This window comes from Pipra filicauda, unplaced genomic scaffold (genome assembly GCF_003945595.2).
Source record: "Pipra filicauda isolate LSUMZ 115617 unplaced genomic scaffold, ASM394559v2 scaffold14_size4853619_pilon, whole genome shotgun sequence".
In the NCBI taxonomy this organism is placed as follows: domain Eukaryota; kingdom Metazoa; phylum Chordata; class Aves; order Passeriformes; family Pipridae; genus Pipra; species Pipra filicauda.
This window is the reverse complement of record NW_024103985.1, coordinates 3,523,618-3,544,353: the sequence shown is the minus strand read 5'-3', so window position 1 is coordinate 3,544,353 and position 20,736 is coordinate 3,523,618.

Genomic DNA, 20,736 nt, shown 5'->3' with positions numbered 1-20,736 from the left:
TGTCAAGGTTGCTGGGGTTTCATCTTGTTGAGGAAAGGATGACATGGGGTTGGAGCATACCCTGTAATTTCTTCATTTGAAGTGGTCCTTTCCTGTGTGTCTGGGGATCCCAACCAAAGAGTCACGGAGTCTAAAGAGGCAGGACTGTCCCTAGTGTCCATCCTGGGGTCCAGGTGGAACTGCTGGATAAGAACACCCTCCTCCTGAGATGCTTAAGGCAGAACCTGTGTCTTGGCTTCATAATAAATTAAGTAGCTCAATAGAAACACACCTTTATCTTGAGCTTCTATCATGTAAAATGCTACAGAAACAAAATGCTTTGATGTCACTCCAACAGCCTTTTCCACCCCTGGGTCTCCCATCTGGAATTTACCTTAACCTTTGCCTTGGGCCTGTTAGGGACTGGTGAGTAAAGAAAGGAGTAGAAAAGGAGGAGGGGAAACAAAGGTAGAAACTTGCCATTAATACATGTAAGCTGGAAAGAAAACAGGTAATGCTGCTGCTGGAGGGGTGAGGTTATAAAACAGCTGTGCAGCAACACTGTCTGAGTGTAGGTGTGGAGACTGCATGGTTTTATGATGGAGGCTGAGAAATTTATGGGATTATACAGTCCAGACTTTGTGTTAGCAGGGACAGGCCACTTTGGACAAACTGCTAGGAATTTTGTGAAACGAGAGCTACACTGATATAAAAACTGTCTTTGCAGTAAAGATACGGCCGAGGATGGGTTTTTCTCAGGGTTACAATGACTGATCTGAACCAGGGCAGATTCTCTCCAGCAGTGTCACAGCATCCTCCCCAGATTGGGCACACGGGGCTCTGACTAATGGGGACAGGAGAGAGCACACAAGGCCACGGCTGAAATACCAGGGAAAATTTGTGAAGCGTTTTTTCTCTTTTTCTCTGTGGGTTTCGTTGCTACTCTCAGGAAGTCCCATTAACGCCCACTCACTCCAGTAACACACATCATTTTGCACCTTATTGTGTCTTCTATGAAAAGCTGGTACTGAGGAAGCAGTCTTGTGCTTCTTTGAAATCGTCTGTCAGGAAAAAACATCACCCGGAACAAACAAACAAGCGGCACAATCCCCGAGCACACCGAGGCTGATTTGTAGCACTTTTCTCCCCCCACCTCCTCTGTGCAGAAATGTTTTGGCAAGCCGTGAAAAATCAGAGCCCCTTGCTGTCAAATGCAATCTATTTGTGAGGGAGCTGCACTGAGGGCTCCAGGTGGATCCGAGGGCTCTGCCAAGGAGCTGAACAATTCCCACTGAAGGGATGCTTGTCCGGGGAGTGTTTTGCAGCCTGTGAAGGAGGACAGGAGAGGGACGAGGAGAGCGTGGTGTGCGGGCTGCAGAGAGAGCTCCGGGAAAGAGATGCCACACCAAATGTAACACAAATGGGAGACAACCTGCCTACTCATTCATATCTAGTATTTTTCTAAGCGTTGCTGTTTTTTTCTGCATCCCGTTAAGCTTTTTGATTTGTTTCCATCTGTTCAGTATAGATCACTTCTGCAGTTTACTTAAAACACTAATACCCTTTATGAATCTCTACAGATGGTTTTCAAAGACTTATAGAAAGACAAAGATAAGATCAAGAAAATCTTGAGTGTTCGCCTCAGGGGAAAAAAATGGGACAGTCGCTTTGCCTTGCAGCTGCAAGCCACGTCAAATCAGACACTTTGATATGTTTCATTTTCTGTCTGAAGTCTACATCTGAAAGGCAGCCTGGCTTATTTCAGTCAATGCGCAATTTTGGTTAGTCGGGGCTCTTTCTCAGCTTCTAAAAAAGATGCTCATTTGCATCCTCGAACAAAAGCAGCACTTTCCCCCCCCCCCCCCCACATTCAGTGGGTCTTCGCCAAAAACTAATCACGCTGCAAAGTGTGTGTGTGGGTGTGTGTGTGTGTGCGTGTGTGTGGGGGTGTTCTTTGAGTGGTTCTCTCCTGCCTCCTCGGCTCAAGCTGCCGCAGGGCCGGGTGCTCACCCTCTCCATGGTGAGGTCTGTTGTCTTTGTGCTGGTGCCGGTTCACAGGAGCTCGGGCAGGACCCCCAGAGCAGAGTTGGGTTGTGCAGAGCCAGTTGGCAGGTGATGGTGCAGCCCTTGGCACCCTCTGCCTCCCCAGGGCTGGGAGAGGGGGTGGGTGTGCAGGAGGCACAGGGGCTGTGCCAGTGCCCTGCAGGATGGGATTGGAACCCTCAGAGCAGTGAGCAATGCGAGGTGCAGATGACAGGAGAAGATGCTGCTGGAGGACCATGCTCTGCTTGGGCAGTTTCAGCTGCTCTTTGCATTAACTTCTCCTCAGGCCGAGGCTGTGACTGCATTCACTCTGCTGGCCTCAGCAGATGCTAAAGCCTGCCTCTGAATAATGCACTGCTTGTTTGTTCAAAAAAAAGCTAAATCATTTCTCAGAGAAACCACATGAAGTAGGGTAACTGCTAATTTTTTTTCTACTCTGCTATTCTGCTTTAGTCTCCTTGCTTGGGAGGGAGGGAGGGACTCACATTTCTTGTCTTTTCTTTTTAGCACTGTTGGGTCCACCCAAAGCCACTTGACATCAAAGGGACTCTCCCCGTGGGCTTCACTGGACATTAATGTGACTCTTGAAGACTGGCCTAAGAGTCAAAATCTTTGCAAAAATCTGACTATTTGCACTGCAGGCAGAGAAGCTTCAAAAAGAGAGCACATCCACCTTAAATGCACAGCATTACTTAGGGCTGGTTAAAAAAAACAAGCCAAACGACCAACTTGCAGGAGACATGCACGTTAGCACTGGACTTTATGTGCAGAGACAAGGTGTGTATTGTTTGCCCAATTAAAGAGATAAAACCTGTAGACCACAGTCAGGGAAATGAGCTGTGAAATGAGTGATGACTGGCTGAACGGGCAGGTGCAGGCACACAGAGGCGTATGCAAACGGTTCTACTTATCTAAAGACAGTTTTATTGCCCGATCATCAATTTGCACGGAGGTTGCTTGGGAGCTGCCTCTGTGCTGGGCTCTCAGAGGAGTGGGACAAGCAGCAGCATCCTCTGTGCTTTTCTTGCCTTTTGGAGCAGGAATGGTCGTCAAGGGCAGAAAGGAGGTAAGAGAAGAATGGGAGGGCAGGGGTTGTGCTGGGGCACTCTGGTGGCACCAGTGGCAGTGCCCAGCCTGGGGCTGGTTCAGTGATGTTTGTGCTGCTGAGTGAGTTCCTTCCTGAGCGTGTCCTCCACTGGGAGAAATGCGTCTGGCCCTGAAATGTGGGATATGAAGGGAATGCCTTTTGAAGGAACTAAATTAGGGAGGCACAGGTGAGCAGTTCAGCTGTTTTGTCTTGACCCCAGCAGAGAGATTTGAGAGTGAAGTGTGTAAAAATTACAATCCCTATCCCATATGGATCCAGCCTGCCTTCTGTAAACGTGTGTGCTTGTAACAAAGAACTGGAGAGGTGAAGTTTGCAAACATGGCACTGAACTTGGATTTGGGGCAGCTGCAGTCATCTCAAGCTTTGTCAGTGTTTCTTTGCAGGAACTGCTCACCCCAGAGCTCATTGTCTGGGGCTGTGAGCACCCAGGAGAGAGGCATCTCCTGTGTATGCTGTGAGAGCAAGAGGTGGCATGAGCTAAAATAGTGAATTTAAACCTTGTTAAGATAGGAATATCAGCAAGTTCTGTATAAACATACACAGTGTGTCTTGGTATGATGATGTTAAAAACTTCCCTGGTTTTGCAGGGAAGTCAGAAGACAAGTATGTCACCCTCAGTCCAGCACACTGAATTTGCAAATGAAGCAGGTTCCTCTTTCCATCTTTCTTTGTAACTCAAAGACTGTATGCTTCCTGCAAGAGTTTTACAACCATATAAATTAAGCCTTTCCCAAGGCATGTGTGGCTCAGGGATCTAGGATTTGCCTCAAATGGATAATTTTATAGTTTGCATTAGAAGTCTGTGTTTCTAGAGATTAATGAGTCTCATAGGCTCAGATGTGAGACTTCAACAGAAGACAAGTTTGGGTTTGTTACTGAACGTTTACACCTGGAAATTATAACCATATTAGATTATTTTGTATCCAGACAGTGAGTCTGTGAACCAAATAATTGTTGGAAAATTTCAAACTGCTTGAATGGAGCATGTATTCCACAATGAATAACTTCATCTGATGAAACTTCCCAGGAAATAAGAAACTTCTCAATAAATAATTATGACTTGGTTGTTAGCTGCCGAGTTCACCACTCCTGATCTGGAGTAATAGAGACACATGCTTTGAACCATGAGATTTCAGGAAATCCCAAGTTCATAAAGCAAACACATCTGGTGGCTGTGCTTGTGATGGATTTCACACTCCAGCCCAGCTCACTGACATTTGTCTCCAAAGAACATTAATTTCAAAAGCAAGGGTGAGAGCATGGCTGAGACAAATTGGTTATCAAATTAGACTGATTACAGATTTTTTTCTTTTTTGTAACACCCATTCTGTGAAATTTCCTTTTCTCAGTCCTTAGAGAGACTCAAAGCTTCAGATCTAAGCCCTGCAAATTTTTTCAGTTCAGCCCCCTCTCAATTCAAGGGAACTGTGGTTTCCTCCTAAAGAGACCCTCACCTAAAGCAGGGCAGCAGAGCTGCTGGAAGCAACTGCACTTTTGAGACAGGGAGGAGAAAGAGGGATAATCAGCCAAGTTGAAATTCCAGGGTTTTGTCCTTTGGCTTGCTGAACAAAGTTTTATCGTGGGTCAAAGAGACTCCTGGCCACAGCTTGTAAGGCTTTTCAACTGGAGTGGATCAAACAGGAGTTATTTTAGGCAGATGAGTGTGTGCACGTGTGCACATGTGCACAGTGCAGGGGAGCTCTCCAGAGACTGATATCATAGAAAAGAGGGGAAATACAAGATATTGATTGCCAAGTTAATGCCAACATTTAGTTGCTGTATGATGGAAAAGAGAAAGCATTGCCATTGCCCTGTCAAGGCTGCTGTACCATCACCTCCCTGTCCCTCTCAGCACTCAGCTGGAGGTGCCACATGGTGATCCCTGTGGGTGGGGACACAGCCCTCGGAGTCCCCAGAGGGTCTCTGCCTGGGTACATGGATGGAGGAGGACTCAGCAAGGCCTTAGTTCACTGAAATAGGTGGAAATATGTCATGGGTTGTACCAAGGCTGTATGAGGTCAGTTGTGACACCTTTATGTGTCACTCCAGATAGAATGGTGTTTTTGTGAAGTTTGCTTTATACAGGATTGATCTCATTATCCCAAGGTAACAGCTGCTAAAGCACATGGGCTGTCAGGACTCACTCCTTGTTTCCAACATGTCTCTGATGCTGCACACAGTTGTTTTTTGAGGGTAGAGGAAAGGATAGAGAAGAGGGAAGACAAGAGGGACTGAGTGTGGTACAGCTCTGTGGCAACAAACACATCCTGGAACTGCTCAGTGTGGGAACAGTCACTGATGTAACACACCCCACAGGTACATCACGAGCACTGACCTTGCACTTTCAGGGCCATTTGCTAGTTGTTATATATTTTTTTTATTTTATCCATATTCAAAAGATTCTCTGCTTTTGGTATGTCAAAGGTGCCATTAAGAAAAGGAAGCCCCCGACTTTATTTTCAACTTTGCATGTACTTGCCTGTAGCCTTACACTGCACAACATTCCTTGGAAAAGCAATGTGTCATTGCTATTGCTCGTTCCTGGCCACTGCAGGTTCTTGATGGAGCTGAGTACCAGAGTAGACCCAGGGGAGGATGAGCAGAGTGTGCATCCAGGCCTGCCTGGAGGATGGAGATGACCTTGTGTGATGCAGAGGATGTTTATTTTCTCAGCAATTACAAATGAAAGGGGGACAGGGAGGATTTGGGGGCAGGCAGCAATTTTGGCTGCAGTTAAGTGTTAACTGATGGCAAGATATTCACACAGGGAGGCAATCTGTGAGCTGAGATTTTAATTTTTGCCTTTCTATTCCTGACCTCTGCTCTGGGGAATTGAACAGAGCAGTCATCACTTCACCCCTCCACGTGCAAGAAACGCAGTTCTCAAAATCTATCCTTAGCTTTTAGGACCTCTGGGGAGTCCTCACAGCAGTGTTTGAAACAAATCCCTCATGCATAAAATAATCAGGTTTTTCCACTCACCTTTTAGAAGCCCCTGTGAGCTCCCCACTGAGTTGGGGTGCTCTGCTGAGGGACTGTGCCCCAGGAGGGAGGGTGAGCACAGTGATAACACAGCTCTGCTGGGATCACCCTCTCCTCCTTTATCAGGTATGAACCCACTTGTTCACCCCGTATAGAGGGACTACCAGCCTTCAGGGAAAAAAAAAGAAATGAAATTGGGTCCCAGTGGTGTAGAGAAATCAGCACAGGGGTTTGGCTTTGATGAATAAAAAATTTGCCAGCTAAAAAATGGGGCTTGGGATACACGTTCACTGCAATAGTGAAAAAAGGGGAAATGTGTGGCATGTGTATTTATTTTCAAGAAAGCAATAAAGTACCTTGAAAGAAATGTTTTAAAATGTGCCAAAAATCCACCAGCTGTTTGCAATTTTGCTCAACTGCTAGAAGTAAAATGCCAGTTGCACAGCACACTGCCATAAGGAGTTAGCTCCTTCACATGTCCTTCTGAGTCTTGATGTGGGCTTATTCAACAGCCACCTTTGGCTGAAATATCTCTAACTTGAAAGATCATTTCCCCACCTGTTGCTAAACACCAGAATAACCTCTCACAGCATAAGTCTCCTCTCCCACAGATGAGCTCAGTAGCTATTCCCTGTGCTCAGATTTTCCTGGAATTTCATCTCTAACCTGAGTTCCTGGGTGATTTGTTGCAGGTCTCTTGATATCTGTCCTGGAAATGCTTTGGTGAGATGCAGTTGGAAGAGAGATTGCTGTTTTCAGAGAGTTAGCTCCAGCTGACCCACTGGAAGAGCTCACACTGCCCGTTTTGTTATTTTGCCTCCAGCAGTTCGTTTTATTGCAAGCTCTCGAAAAAATTCTCATCCCTAGCAAACATCTCCATTGGGTCAGACAGCAACTGAGCCTCATCCCAGCCATGTAAAACAGGGCTGTGCTTGCTCACGTGGTAGGATGGTGGCTGAGTGGCCCTGGGAGCCCCCTGCCCCACTCTGGGCAGCCCCAGCAGAGCGGTGCCCACCCGACACGGGGAGCCTGGCTGTGCACTGTGGATGGAAGCAGCAGGATTTTCCTCAGGGTGAGCTTTCCCTTGCACTCAGACAGGCACTGCAGGAGCTGGGCAGGGCCCTGGGACTGAGGTGACCTCGCTCCAGCAGCTTTTCCAGATGATGTAACGATACCCCAGTTGCACAAGAAGCATTATTAGGAAGACATGGTTTCCATCACTGTGTTATGAAACAAGAACAGAGTTGGGTGTTTTTTTTCAGAAGCTTTTAAGGTGGTTGGTCCTGCCAAAGCCTCCTTGTTACAAGCTAAAAACCCAAAGATGACTGTCATGTTTGCCTGGGACCTTTAACTGCTGCAAGGGAAGCTGCAGCCCACCAAGGCTCCATCCAGATAGAGGTGGTGTCATGGGTGAGGGCTGGTGTATCCCTGGGTCTCATACCAGCCTGATGCTGGCCCCAGGTGACCCTGGGCAAACTGCTCTTGGTTTCTGATGTGCCAGGTCTCTGCCACAGCCCTGGTTCTGCACGCAGACTTCAGGGTTTCTCTCCCAAACCTTTTCATGTGAATAAGCAAGACGAAAATAGTTTGATGTGAGCATTTCTCAACTCAAAAGATGCATTTTTTTTTTTCCCCCAGCCTGAATCACAGGGGAAAAAAAACTGTCAGCATTTCAGCTACAAAGGATATAAAGCTGATATTATACCTCATAAAACAAGTGGTGCAAACTAGAGCTGTGTATAACGCTGAGTGGGCAACTCTGCAGCTAAAGCACAATAGATTAGCTCAGGCTCGAGCAGTGAGGACCATCAGTCATGTGGTTTCCAAGAAACTGAAGATTTAGACAGAGAAATGACTTGCAGAGAAAAACTGTGATTAAATCGGGGGAAAAAAGTGCATTTAGGCTGAGATCTGCTAACTAACATGGTCTGGGCAACATACTTCTAAAATATATCTTTTTTTCAGTCTTCCTTGGGAACCAAATCTGTGTGGTTTATCTAAATTCCTGTCTTGCCTCCAAAGTTTCTGTGACGGATAATGAGCGAAAAGCAAGACAAAACCAGGTTGTAAGTGGCTGCCTTACAGGATTCCCAGGGCTCTGGGGCCCTTTGGCTCACTACCATCCCTCCTTTCCCCTTGCAGAGCCAGGCTGCTCAGCACAGCAGAGCAGAAGAAAGGCTTTTGCCCTAAAAAAAATAATTTGTGTGACAAGATGTGGCACAAAGAAAAAAAAAGCAGCAGAAGAAAGGAGGTTTCCTTTGTTGCTTGTTTATTCTTGAAACGCGCTCTGTGCACCTGACACGTTTGCTGGCTTCGTTCTGGATCTAATGCAAGAAATTGGCACAGTCTGACTGCTGTGGTTAATTTTAAATGCAACAAGATCACGCTCGGGTACTTGACACATCTCTAAGAGCAACATCATGACACTGTTGACACTGAATGTTCGCTAATGGCACCCGCTGCCAAACTCCGATGTAAAATGAGCGGGATAACAACAGCAGCATTTAAAAAACTTCATTCAAGGGAGCATTTAAAATTTTATCAGGTCTAACTGGCATGGTGGATTTGCAAACGTGGAGAATATCCAGTTTCCCTTGCTTGCTCATGAGCTTCCATGTGCGAGCCAAGCACAGCTCCATCCCCCGAGGCAGGGAAATGCAGAGGTACATCCCAGAGCACATCCCAGCCTCTGTCCTCACAGCACGGGGTGTCTGGCTGGACTAAATCAAGGACCTTGCTCCTTCTTCTTCTTCTAAGGAAAAAAAGGGATTTTTTTCCTCTAAAGAAAAGCTTAGTTATCAGATTATTAATGTTCTTAAAACAGTTGCATAGACATTTCAGAACGTATCACTTCAGCTTTTCAGTCAATAAAATAAAATGTAATAAGATAAGATGAAAATCAAAGTTCTATAAATAAATATGGCTGAGTTACTCATTAGCTAATGATCTGTTGGTGAGGATGTAAGCAGAAAAGAATTACTTGTTTTCTGTGTGATTGCTGTGAATGTTTCTGGGTGTGGATGCAATTATATTGGCTTAAATGTTATACTAATATAACTTTATTCACACTTTTGCTAACACAAGCTACCTTCCTAACAGGTACTCTTATTTAAATATTTATACAAAAAATTGGTGGGTTTTAAAACGCATCCTTAGTTTGGACACTGTCAGTCACTCATTTAAGTCAGCAGGACTGGGTGTAAGCAGGGCTCCTGTTTTTGGTGAGAAAAGAATTGTAGGGAAAGATATTTTTTTGTGCCGATATTTCAAATTCTGCTTCCTCCCAGTAGGGAAGCGTGGTAGAACTAATCAACATGTTTGAGTCCCAGTGGGTTTCCAGTATCTGTATATCAATGGCATTTGAAATTTAAACATTATGTGTGTTGAAATTTTTATTTGGGGGGAAGGCTATGGTTTAAATTTTTTTTTAAGTGGTTCTACTCACAGAAATAGGGTTTGCAGGACTTTAAGTACTCTGGGGCCAAAGCATAACAAGAGAAAGGAAGTCTATTATTCTCCCTGTACAGTCTGCAGTGGGAATCCTGAGTGGGGCTTTGCTGCACAACCTCAATTCAGTGATGATGATAATAAGTTCCTCCAGTTGTTAAGTACGGCTAATAAAGTTGAAAAACACCTTTTGAAAAATGATTAGCTAGATAATAAAGTATGTCAACTTGAAAATATGCATTCTTCATGTGATGACTGGAGATAGTTTATCACTTTATGAGTGACACATCCATTTATAAATATTTATTCTCTCCAGTGGTACTGATAAATCTTTTGAGCCTATAAGCCCATTGATACATACACAGTAATATCATTTGTCTTTCCAATGCATTTTATTTATTATTGACTAATTGCCTGCCAGATTGTAAATATGATAGGGGTGGCATTGTGCTTTGATTAACTGTATGTTAAAGTACCCAGAGGAATTTAGATCTAGCTCTGAGCAAAGACATCCAAGGCAATAAATTGTATATTTTGAAATCAGCTATGCAGTATGGAGCTGCAGCACTAGTTAAACAAGCTGAGCAGAGGCATTTTCCAGAGCAGTTTATTTTGATTAATGGGTTCCCAAAAGCCTCTTGCTGCTGTTTACAATGGATTTGCTGTAATATTTACAATAAACTGGGGTAAGTCAAGAGAGTTTTAATGTACTTCGGCAGGTTACTTGCACTTCAGAAACCCGGGGCCAGGAGCAGAGTACAAAGTCAAACGGGTCAATGTTTTGTCCTTCTCTTTTTGGCACACACGTGGGGTGTTTTTCTTCTGTCTCCTCCTTCACCTCCCCTCTCAGCCATTTTCTTAACCAAATGTTTAAAGCCGGCTTAACACATCTCGAACCATCTCTGTGATGACTGGAGATAATCTATCACATTAGAGCTGACACACCATTTATAAATATTTATTCTCTGCGGTGGCACTGATAAATGGGCTGAGCACCGGGGCCGCCGGCAGAGGCTCATGGCACTGCTGCCTCCGCCTCGTCCTCCCAGTACAAACCAGTCTGGCACCAGCACCATCCTGGGCCGGCGAGGAGCGTGGGGAGGGCAGTGGTACCCCTTGATTAACCCCATCAGAACACTGCAAATTAGGACATGCAAGGCCTCTGCTAACCAGCTGCTCTCAAACGTCTCCCTGCAGCGAAATTCGAGTTTTTTTCGTGGCACAAAAGCTGTCACAGCAGGAGGTTTGTGATCCGGGCGGCTCCTGACACCCACCACAAACACAAGAGTGCTCGCTCACCTCTTTGTTTTCGTATCTTGGAACCGTAAAGGACAAATGTTATCGTGCTGCCCAAATAAACCCCCTGCTTGCCTGAACCATGGCACAGGATGGGTGATGTGCTAAGGTTTGAGATGCCTGCAGGCACTGCCAGCCCCACTGCTCACCCCCTCCTCCCTAAAAATTGAACCAGCTTGTCAGGCCGTAGTTATGCACCGTGTAATTCGACAGAAATTCTATTGTAATTAGCACCCGCTAATCACTGTCAGTAACGTTAGTTAGCTAATTGTACCTTGGGCAGTGAAAGGCAAAGCAAACCCAAACCTCGCACATCATTTTGTCGGAAGAGATGAAACAGCAGAACGTGTGTGTTGTGAGGGGTGTGGCCGGGGAGATGGTGACATGGGCTGTGGTCTCCTTTTGAGTCCTGCACAAACATCTCCCTTGAGGACCTTCTGGACCTTCCCCACAGGTCTGGTGACCTGAACCTGTGGGGTTGTGTGTGGATGCTGCTCTGTAAGGGGGCAGGAGGAGGGTGAACTTTGCAGGACTGGTGCAAGAGATCCTCAGGATTAGAGAGCTCCAGAGACAGGAATGAAAGCAGGAGCCAGGGACAGGCCAAGTCAAGGAGAGGTTTGGCATTTCCAGCTAGGGGAAATGACCTTGTTCAGGTTTTTTTTGTTGTTCTTCACAGTTATTTCTTTACACTTAAGGAAACAGGGAGTGCCATCACCCAGAGCTGTGCAGCAGCCTTTCCTCCATGGATGCAGGATAACCTAGCTCTCTTTGATTTCCCTTATGCTTTCCAGTGGATCTGAGATGTAATTAATTAATTGATTTTTGCTGCCAGTCCCCTAATTAACACTAAATAAAAATTCATGCCAGGGTTAATAGCTATAAAGGTTGGAGGCAGGAGCTTCTGGTACTCAGGTCCATTGCCCGTTCAGCAGTGTATTTGGGTTATATTCCCTGCCATGCCTGTAATTCCTAATCAATTGAAAGTTAATTTTGTTCTTAACAGAAAGGGAGCCAGAAATGGGTTACTGTTACACAACTGGTTTTGTTTTATGGCCTTACAGAGCAATGTTCACAGCAGTTATAGCACCACTGGGCAAACTGGGATATCGTGGCAAGGACATGATCCTGGTGTAACACACTCCCCCAAACCCGTGAGATTTACACCTTGTGCTCCCAATACTTCCTGTAAAGGCTGTGTTCTTTGCTCTCTAGTGTACTGGAAAATTACCATGTGGATCCAATACTTAGTATTTGTATGATGCTTTGAAGCTTTGAAGTGCTGGTTAATATTATGTGTTGCCAGTGGAATTTTGCTTACAAAAGGTCAGGTTGTTTTTATCCATTATCTCTTACTAGACAATAAAATGACAACAAACTAGACAGAATTAATGAAAATATTGCTTTATGTGTTGGTAAAATGAATTACCTGAACAATCTCACTCCCTCATGGGAGCAGGAATGTTGAAATGCCTCTGAGACCCAGACCGAGCCTGGGAAAGGTGGCCAGTCCCCACAGTACTAAGTAGGGCCCCTGGATCTTGGTGAGCCATTAAACCCTTGAAAATGTCCCTGTGTAAATGATGAGAAAAATTATAAACACTCTTTAGTTCTCTTAAAATATGAAAGAGAAATAAGAACGAGATTTTCTATCTGACTGCTGCTTTCACTTTTATGCCCCCGTGACCATTTGGCTCAACACCTTCCCTTCCCTGGCCATACATGGTGCAATCACTGAAGCTCATTCTAAAGTATATCAGGAAATATTGAGAGCCAACATTATGAGCAGTGAAATAGGGCCCTGTTTGACAAACTGATGTTTGTTAAAAAGACCTCTGCAGGGTGGCCATGAGATGGTGTATTTATGTTCTTTTCTATCAATTAAGAATTGAGTTTATGAAGCGGAATTGAAGCAGTTCAGGCATGAATGTGTATGTCCAAGGCAATTACCATATCATTCCAATTGTTTTTCACTGTGCTTGGGCAAACACCTGAGAATGTCCAGTCCATCCCTTCTGGGCTTTAAAAGTTTACGGTTTTTTTTAAGCTATAAGGTGCTGCAAGTTGCAAGCTGCTTCCCAGGGTGTAGCAAGCTCTGTGTCAGTTGGGATCACTATAGCTAATCCCCAAACATTCAGCTCTGATTTTATCTTTTTGTTATCAACTTTGTTCTTTGATCCAAGTAGAGTATCAGTTCCATGCTCTTACTTTAATGATCTGCTGCTCATTTGCTGCTCTGTGCAAATCCTGTGCTCTGGATGCTGCCAGCCTTTTGCCCTGGCCATACTAATACATAATGCAGATGATAAAAGCCAGTGTAACAGAAAAGAGGTCCCAGGGAGAATACAAACCATGACAAAATAAGAAGGAAGCAGATGGTTAGGTATTAAACTGCAGTAATAAAATAACATCTGGCAGAAGATCACACACACACGCACTGATGCCCATCTGAAGAGTGCACTGATTTAAGTAATATGTTTCTCATTTTGGTGCAATTAACACCAAAATTTGCATAGCAAACAGTGGCAGAGCACACAGAAGCTTCTTTTGAAAAATGCAGTCCAAATATGTCTTTTCTACAAGGAGACTGGGCATAGCAGATGCTGATGGATTTCTATACTGTGGTGTAAAGCAATTAATGAGTCATACCTTCCTGCTGGCCAGAGAACCCATTACTCTGTTTACATGCAGCCTGGCAGATGTACTTGTTTGCAGGGCTGAAAATTAAAAGATAAAGGGGGAATAGCATTTTGACCACGTGGGAACGTCGCTCCTCCCTGTGCTGTAGAGAGAAAGATGCTGTACAGACTAGGTAAACCCCTGCAACCCTGGGGAGGCAAATCTGAGTGCCTCAGTTCCTCTCCCAAATTTCCCTCTGTGCAAGCTGGGGAAAGAGAAACCTTGGGGCTGGGTTTTTCAAGGGAAGTTGGAGGGAAGATGAAATCCCCGCCCGGTTCAGCGAGCCACAGGCAGCACCAGACACCCTGCAGGCAGTGAGGTGGTGCCTTCCACAAGCTCTGACCTGCCCACAAACCAAGCCCAGGGCCAGCCCAGCCCGATGAAAAAAACATTTCATTTGTGTTGCTGAGCACGTGGGGTGCTGGCAAAGGGATGTGCTGGGAAAGCTGCTGGTGGGAGCACTGGGGAGCCACAGGGTGGTGGGGATGGAGCTGACCATGGGTGCAGGGCTGTCTGAGCTGTGTCCTCCCAGGCCATTAGCAGGGAATGGAGCTGCTCCAAGGTGGAGCTCACAGGTCCCTTCACCACCAGCTTTCAGAACACCTCGAGGACTGAATGCACGGGAACATCACGGTGGGGAGGCTGGAGATGAGCTGTGTGAGGGCTCCCAGGGGACCCTCCTGCTGTAGACACCCACCCAGCAGTGACAGCCTTGGGGCAGAGCCTCAGCCACCCGCTCACCACACCCTCCACTGCCCAGCTGCATTTGCAGTTCAGGGACAGAGAGCTTCTGCACCTCCTGCGTGCTGGAAGGTGTGTCTGGAGCGCTTTGGGGTGTCCCTTTCTCCACAGCAGGATGTGGTGCCTTAACCTGAGCAGCTTCAGCAGGAGCACACAGTGGCAGTGCCCTGTGGAAGCAAGTGCCTGGAACAGTTGGCAGTGGTTCATTCATAAAAAGCCCATGCAAATAACAGCAGGTTGCAGATGTGTGATGGGCTGTGGGACAGAAAAGGTGCCCTGTGCTCTGCTCCAGCTAAGGAAGTGCCAGATTTCTGCTGCTGAGGGCTGGGCTGCACTGGAGCCTGGCATGTGTTTCAGCTCAAATGACATTTCCACTGGGAAACTTCCAGTGTAGCTTGGAATAAAAACAACTTTGTTTTGGAATTCCCTGGGAAGTAGAGCTCTGCAAAAGAAGAGCATGGGAAGAGCTTGGCCTCCATGTACCTGCTTGTCCCTAGGAGCACAGGAGGGATATGGATGGCAAACATCAACCCACAGCTCTGCCATGGCACGGGGAAAGGCTCTGCCATCCAGAGAGATTTGACCATCTGAGCTGGGTCTGGCTGCTGGAAAATCCCATACATTGAATTTTCTCAGTGTAATTGGCTTTTGTGATGTCCCAACGTGCTGCAGCTGGCACTGCTGCCTTTGCAGAGCAGCCAGGCCAGCTGAGCAGCCACAGTATTCCAGGGAAGGGAAAGTGTATTTCTTTCTGTTTTGGTGTGTTCAGTGAAAGGCCTGATCTTGCTTCTTTTGAAAATGGTCACAATAGTCCCATTGATTTCCCTGGAAGAAAGGAGTGGGAACACGTCTAAAGTTCTTCTTCTTTCAGCAAAATGGAATAAAAGGGGCGCTTTCAACGCACCTTTATTCCAATTCCTTCTGCCTTTTGTATAGGGGTTATCTGCTGGAAGTCTGTGTTGCCCCATGCACAGAGAGATCCAGATTTTGACATGAGCCTGAATGCCATCACATTTTAAGTGAGAATGTAGTGATTTACTTCCATCAATACAGCGTTTAGATCATGTGGTATCTACTTTCCTATGACAATCTTTACAAGCAGAAATAATAAGGAATGCTTTCCTGGTACATGCTCTTCTTAGAGCAGCAGCAGTAGCAGATCTAGGACACTAACAGAAAAAAGTTGAGGGGTGAAAGCTACAGGGATATTTATGGTGGAAAGGGTTATTTGTATTAACAGAAATATGCACTACTGCAGCATCTCTGAGGAATAACAGGCAGAATTTTGCAGTTTCAGGGATTGTGATGTGAACAGCAAGCTTTTCGCAGTATTTAATTGTCTTGAAATCTGATTTCCGAAGGTAGCAGCCTTAATTTCATTTGTCCTTTACTGGGGATCCCATGGGAGTGTGAGCTTCAGTCTCCAATAAATCAGGAGATCACCACGTGCTGTGGGCTCAGGCTCAGGCTCCCTGGGAATCTCTCTCTCCTCGCCGGGCTTTGGGTGTAGCCTTTGACTCTAAAATGGGTATTATTACAACAGCCTTAGTTCTTATTTCTAAGGAAATAGAGCATTTAAGGAAGTACTGCTGCCCAAACCAGGGAATGAATGTGTGCTGTGCAGTCTGCCTGCTCCTGCCCCACCTCCTCCCTCTGCCAGCCTGCAGTCCTGGGGCACAGGGCAGCTCTGACCTCTGTGAGCCACTGCCCATGGCTCAGGGTATCGTGGTCCCACATATTCCCAAAACACACCCCTGCACAGGCAGAGCCACTGAGAACAAGCCAACATCCTTCCCAGAATAACTCCAACCGAATCTGTACAAGCAAATCTCTGACCCAGGGACCCCTGGAGTCACTGAGCTCTTCTGGCTGCGAAAATCTCACACTGAGCACATAACCTTTACTTTTGATGGGTTTCTGCTGGGTTTAACCACTCCACTGTAGTGCAAAATGGGGCTCTGATGGTGGCTGAGGAGCAGGCAAAGGGGTCAGTGTGGAAACATTTGCAGAAAAATTGCCTGTTCCAGCCAGTTTTACTTTGGTTTTGCGTTTCCCCGGGTTACTTTCTGAAGATGGTTTAATTTCCTATGTGCTGCCTGTACTTTGCTTGTATTTCTTCTCTTCAGCCTCCCTCAATGATATCCTGGTGCCTGCCTTCTCAGTAATAATAGCTGCAATATATTTAATAGCTACTCACTGCCAGCCTCTCTCAGCCTTCTCCATGGATTCCCCAAGGTACCAGATGCATAATGCATTTCCCAGCTAGAAATCAGACTCTCTGGGATCTGCCCTCTTGAAAAAACTCCTTCCTGGCAGGTTCCCTGGCTCTGTGGGAATTAGTGTGTGCAGAGGCACCGGGAGAGGTGATTTTCTTTCTCTGTCTGGGTGTGAAGTACAAGGCTTGGAGCTACATCAGCTGCTGCTGACAAACAAGGTCACCTTATTCACCCAAAGCAGTGCCAAAATTACGTGTCCTCTCTGCAGGGTCACTGATGGGACATGTTGTCCTGTCCCCAGCCATCCAAGCCACTGAGGAGTGGAGGTGCAGGGATGGAGCTGGGTGATAAGATGGAGATTTTGGCATGAGAGACAGGAAAACGCAGAAACCAGTGTAGCAAGAGCCCAAATAAAGAAAATGTGTTAAATCTTCCTGCGGTGAACTCAGCCCAACTAACCCAGGCTGACCAAAAGCAACTTGGTGTGGCCAACCTGGCTTGTCAAAGGCACCTGGTCTGACCAGCCTCTCACTCTATCCTAAAAAAATTGCTGGCTATGAGGGCCATGGGGGGGGGTTACATTTACCTTGAAGTTTAATTTCTTCAGGACAAAGAAACTAATTTTATCATTTATTGGCTATATGCAATCAAAGAATGATTTAAAGCAATTTGCTCAGTTGAATTTCCGCACCTTCTGGTGTCCTTCAGGACAGGCTTGTTTTCAGAGGAGAAACTCATCAAATGAATCGATGAAGATTTAATAAAAAAAAAAAAAAAGGAAAAGAAAAGGCTTTGGTAGAGCTGGGAAATGAACCCAGGAATGTTGGCTTTGAACTACATGAAACCAGTTGCACTACAGTAGCATGCTTGGTACTTTAGCTTGGTTTTCAGCCACAGCTTTAAAGTTTTGGCCAACAAAGTTAAGAAGTCAGGAGGGGGGTAATTTCTATTCTTCAGATGAGAAGACTGAGAAATCTAAAAGCCTGGTGCTCACAATAACTTATTATTGCTCTTTATTTGATGGAGTGACTCATATAGCACATAGCTTCAGGAGCAGGTTTGGGGAGAGCTATAGCTGAAAACACAGCCAGCTGTAAAAAGCTAGCCATTTCCTACACAGCATCTACTTCAAAAGAATAAAATAGATGTCTTCTTTTTTCTGTCCAAAAAGTCACTGCAGAAGCAGCTTTCTTTTGTTATCTCCCAATAAATGTGTCTCTGTAATAGAGGAATTTACTGCTGGGGGTGTGTGTTTCTCACCAGTGCTTCCCCTTACAAAAGGAGCTAATCTATCTTGTGCTGGGAGAAGGCAAATGATGTCATGTTTCCTGTATTTCAGCCTACTTTCCAGCTGCTGCAGAAAGGCAGGGCTCTAGGTAAACATCTCACTCTGCAAGAGCAGGGCAGGAGCTGCTGCCTCTGGCTGGGCCGGGGCTGGGCTGGGTTGGAGCTCCAGGAGCGGGACGACGGTCACGGAACTTCTGACACCTCCAGCCCGGCCTGGATTGGCTTTTCCCACTGGGCTGCCTGACTTCACCCCTCGATGGGCAGCCCAAGCACAGGGGATGAACCAGGCTGGGCTGCAGCATTGGGGGACCAGCATTCCTGCCCCATATGCCCTGCCCTGGTGGGGCAGGAGCTTGGCAAGTCGGGGCGCTCTGCCTTGGCACAGCCCGGTGCCCAAAGGTTGCAGAGCACCGCCTGGACTAGTTCTACTTCCAGCAAGAGAGTCCTTGACATTCATTAAGGCTGAATTCACTCTCACATTTTAATCAATGAAATGGAAAAACAACAAAACAGGAATGCATAAGCAAGCCTGACTTCTTTTTTTTTTTCCTCTCCCTTTATATCAGCAGTTTAACAAGCCCAGGATAACACCCTCCTGCGTGCCGGGTTCGCCCAGGCAATTATCACAAATGCAGATTGAATAATTACACATGCAAAGACCCGTCTGGTACCTGCCACATGCAATGACTCAATCCCTGGGCAGGTGCAGGGCTCTGCCTCCTGCCCACGCCACCGCCCGCTCCTCCTGCACAGGGAGGGGCTGCCGGGACCCGGGAGGGATCCGGCCCTTCCCATCATATCACCTCCTCGTCCCTCCAAGGACTGCTGAGTGCACAGGGCAGACATCATCCCCTCAGCCTTTGAGCCATCAGCAGGGTGCCAGGAGGGTGCTGGGACCCTCTGTGTTGGCGTGGGGTGCTGGGGGGCTGCTGCTGCACCCTGCTTGCTTCTAACCCCATCTTGGAGGCACAGTAAGGATTGCACAGGGATGCAATCCTCACCCTGTCCTTCCCCCATTCCTTTGACAACAGGCCTTCCTCGGTGGATTTGCTCCCTTCCTCAGGATTGCTGCCTGCAGCTTTGCCTCTCTGTAATTCTGTCCCTTCGCCTGTGCAGCAGCAGAACACGACTTTCCTTATATATTATACCTTGAGTGCAATACAAGAAAATAAAAATGAGTAACAGCTTGTTTCCTAGCCCTGGATGGAGCAAAAATTTTGATGAATGGGCAGACTACTTGCATGAAAAAGGGCATGAATAATTTGCAATGAATAATATTCAAGTGTTACCTTTTTTTTCCACTCATAAATTGCTTGCAAATTTTTTTCCCTTGAGCTGTTAGTCACCAGAGCAAATACAGAGCAGCTTGTTGGGAGCATTTGTTTTCTGCTTCTCTGAGCTGTGGTTAGATGTGCTGGTCACTCTGATGGATGGGGAAACTCATCCTGGCATGTTTCTTCAGTAGACACCTCATGACTCCTGGGGCTTTGCATGTATTTTTTTCATAAGCAATGACAGATGCAGAAAAAGTGGTTTGTTTGCTACTGTTCGTAATTTATAAATTACTGCTTCTGCAGGTCTCAGCCAATACTGGAGCTTGACAGAGACCCACGTTAAGAATGAATTATTTTATGAAAAATATATGTAGATCTTTAAGCTGCTACAGAGTCACAGTTCACCATTTCCCCCCATTTCTCTGGAGCTTTGCTGTTGAAAAATAACATCCCTCTCTTTGTGGAGAAGTTCTGGGGAGGTGGAGGGTGAGGAAGGGAGTGAGGGGTCATGGGTGAGGCTATTCCTCATCCCTGCCACTGTTTGTCCTGCCTATATTAATACAGCAGGTTGCCATTTCTGACCTGCTCCCACGAGGGACAGCTGGGAATTTGATTTCACCCTCTCACTCCCCTGCCTTTCATCACCTTTGCTGAGGGACACATCACCTCCCCCACGGGTAAGCTCTGTCTCTCTCACCCTTTCACCTTCCCTTGCACAGGGATGGGTGTCCTGGGCAGGGTGTGCAGTGGGGACAGGCTGTGGGAAGGGTGGAGGTGGGAGAGGTGTTTCCCCTCTGTCCCCTGTCCCTGTGCATCCCTGCCCCATGCCAGCAGCTCAGCCCTGGGGAAGGACAGAGGCCAGCCCCTGACCAGTGGATGGTTATTTGCATGTGAGCTGCATCTCACCTGATGTTTTTCACCTTGAAAAAAAACCCCTGTGCATGCCTGTGCAAGTTGGTGTGTAACCCTGCCCTGCCTTCACTGGCTCCTCTGGGTAAGCTGAGGCCAGGAGAGGGTAAGGAACGTGCCAGAGGTCATTGTGTCATGACCCAATTGCCCTGCTCCTGGCTCTGGGCATCACGTGGACACTGCTGTCTAAGTTATTTTGGAATTTCTTCCCCATCTCTCCCATTTTCTATTCCTTTTCCATGGACATATTCTAATCAGCTGAGATACTTTCCTCTTTTCTTCTGTTCCTTGAACTCTAAGCAGTGTGAAGGAATGACCTCTCTTTCATGCACATGATTGCATTTTAAACTTTAATAGCTTCCATACCCTTTCCTAGGAGGTGCTCTGCTCAGCTGAAGGACTGTACATTGCACTCACATTCAGGGAGCAGCCAGAAGATGATGGAAAAGTACAGTCTCTGTCTCAGATCTCCTTCTGCATGATGGGCACTTCAAATTTAAGCTACACTTCCTTCTAAGCTGAACATATGTGAGGTTGATGTTCATCTGACAGAGCATTTATTGACATCATGCAGCTGTAAAGAAATCTGGTTTGCCTATGAAAAAATCAGAGCGTGATGTAGCTAACGCTAATTAAGAGATATCTTAATAATGTGCAGTGATTTCTTAATAGATGCCAAGAGAACAGGCTTAAGGGGAGGTAGGGTAACACACCCACAAACCTGCTTTTGCTCTGTCACAATCCCTCCTCTGAAGTGCAGGGGAATGTTTGATTTCTG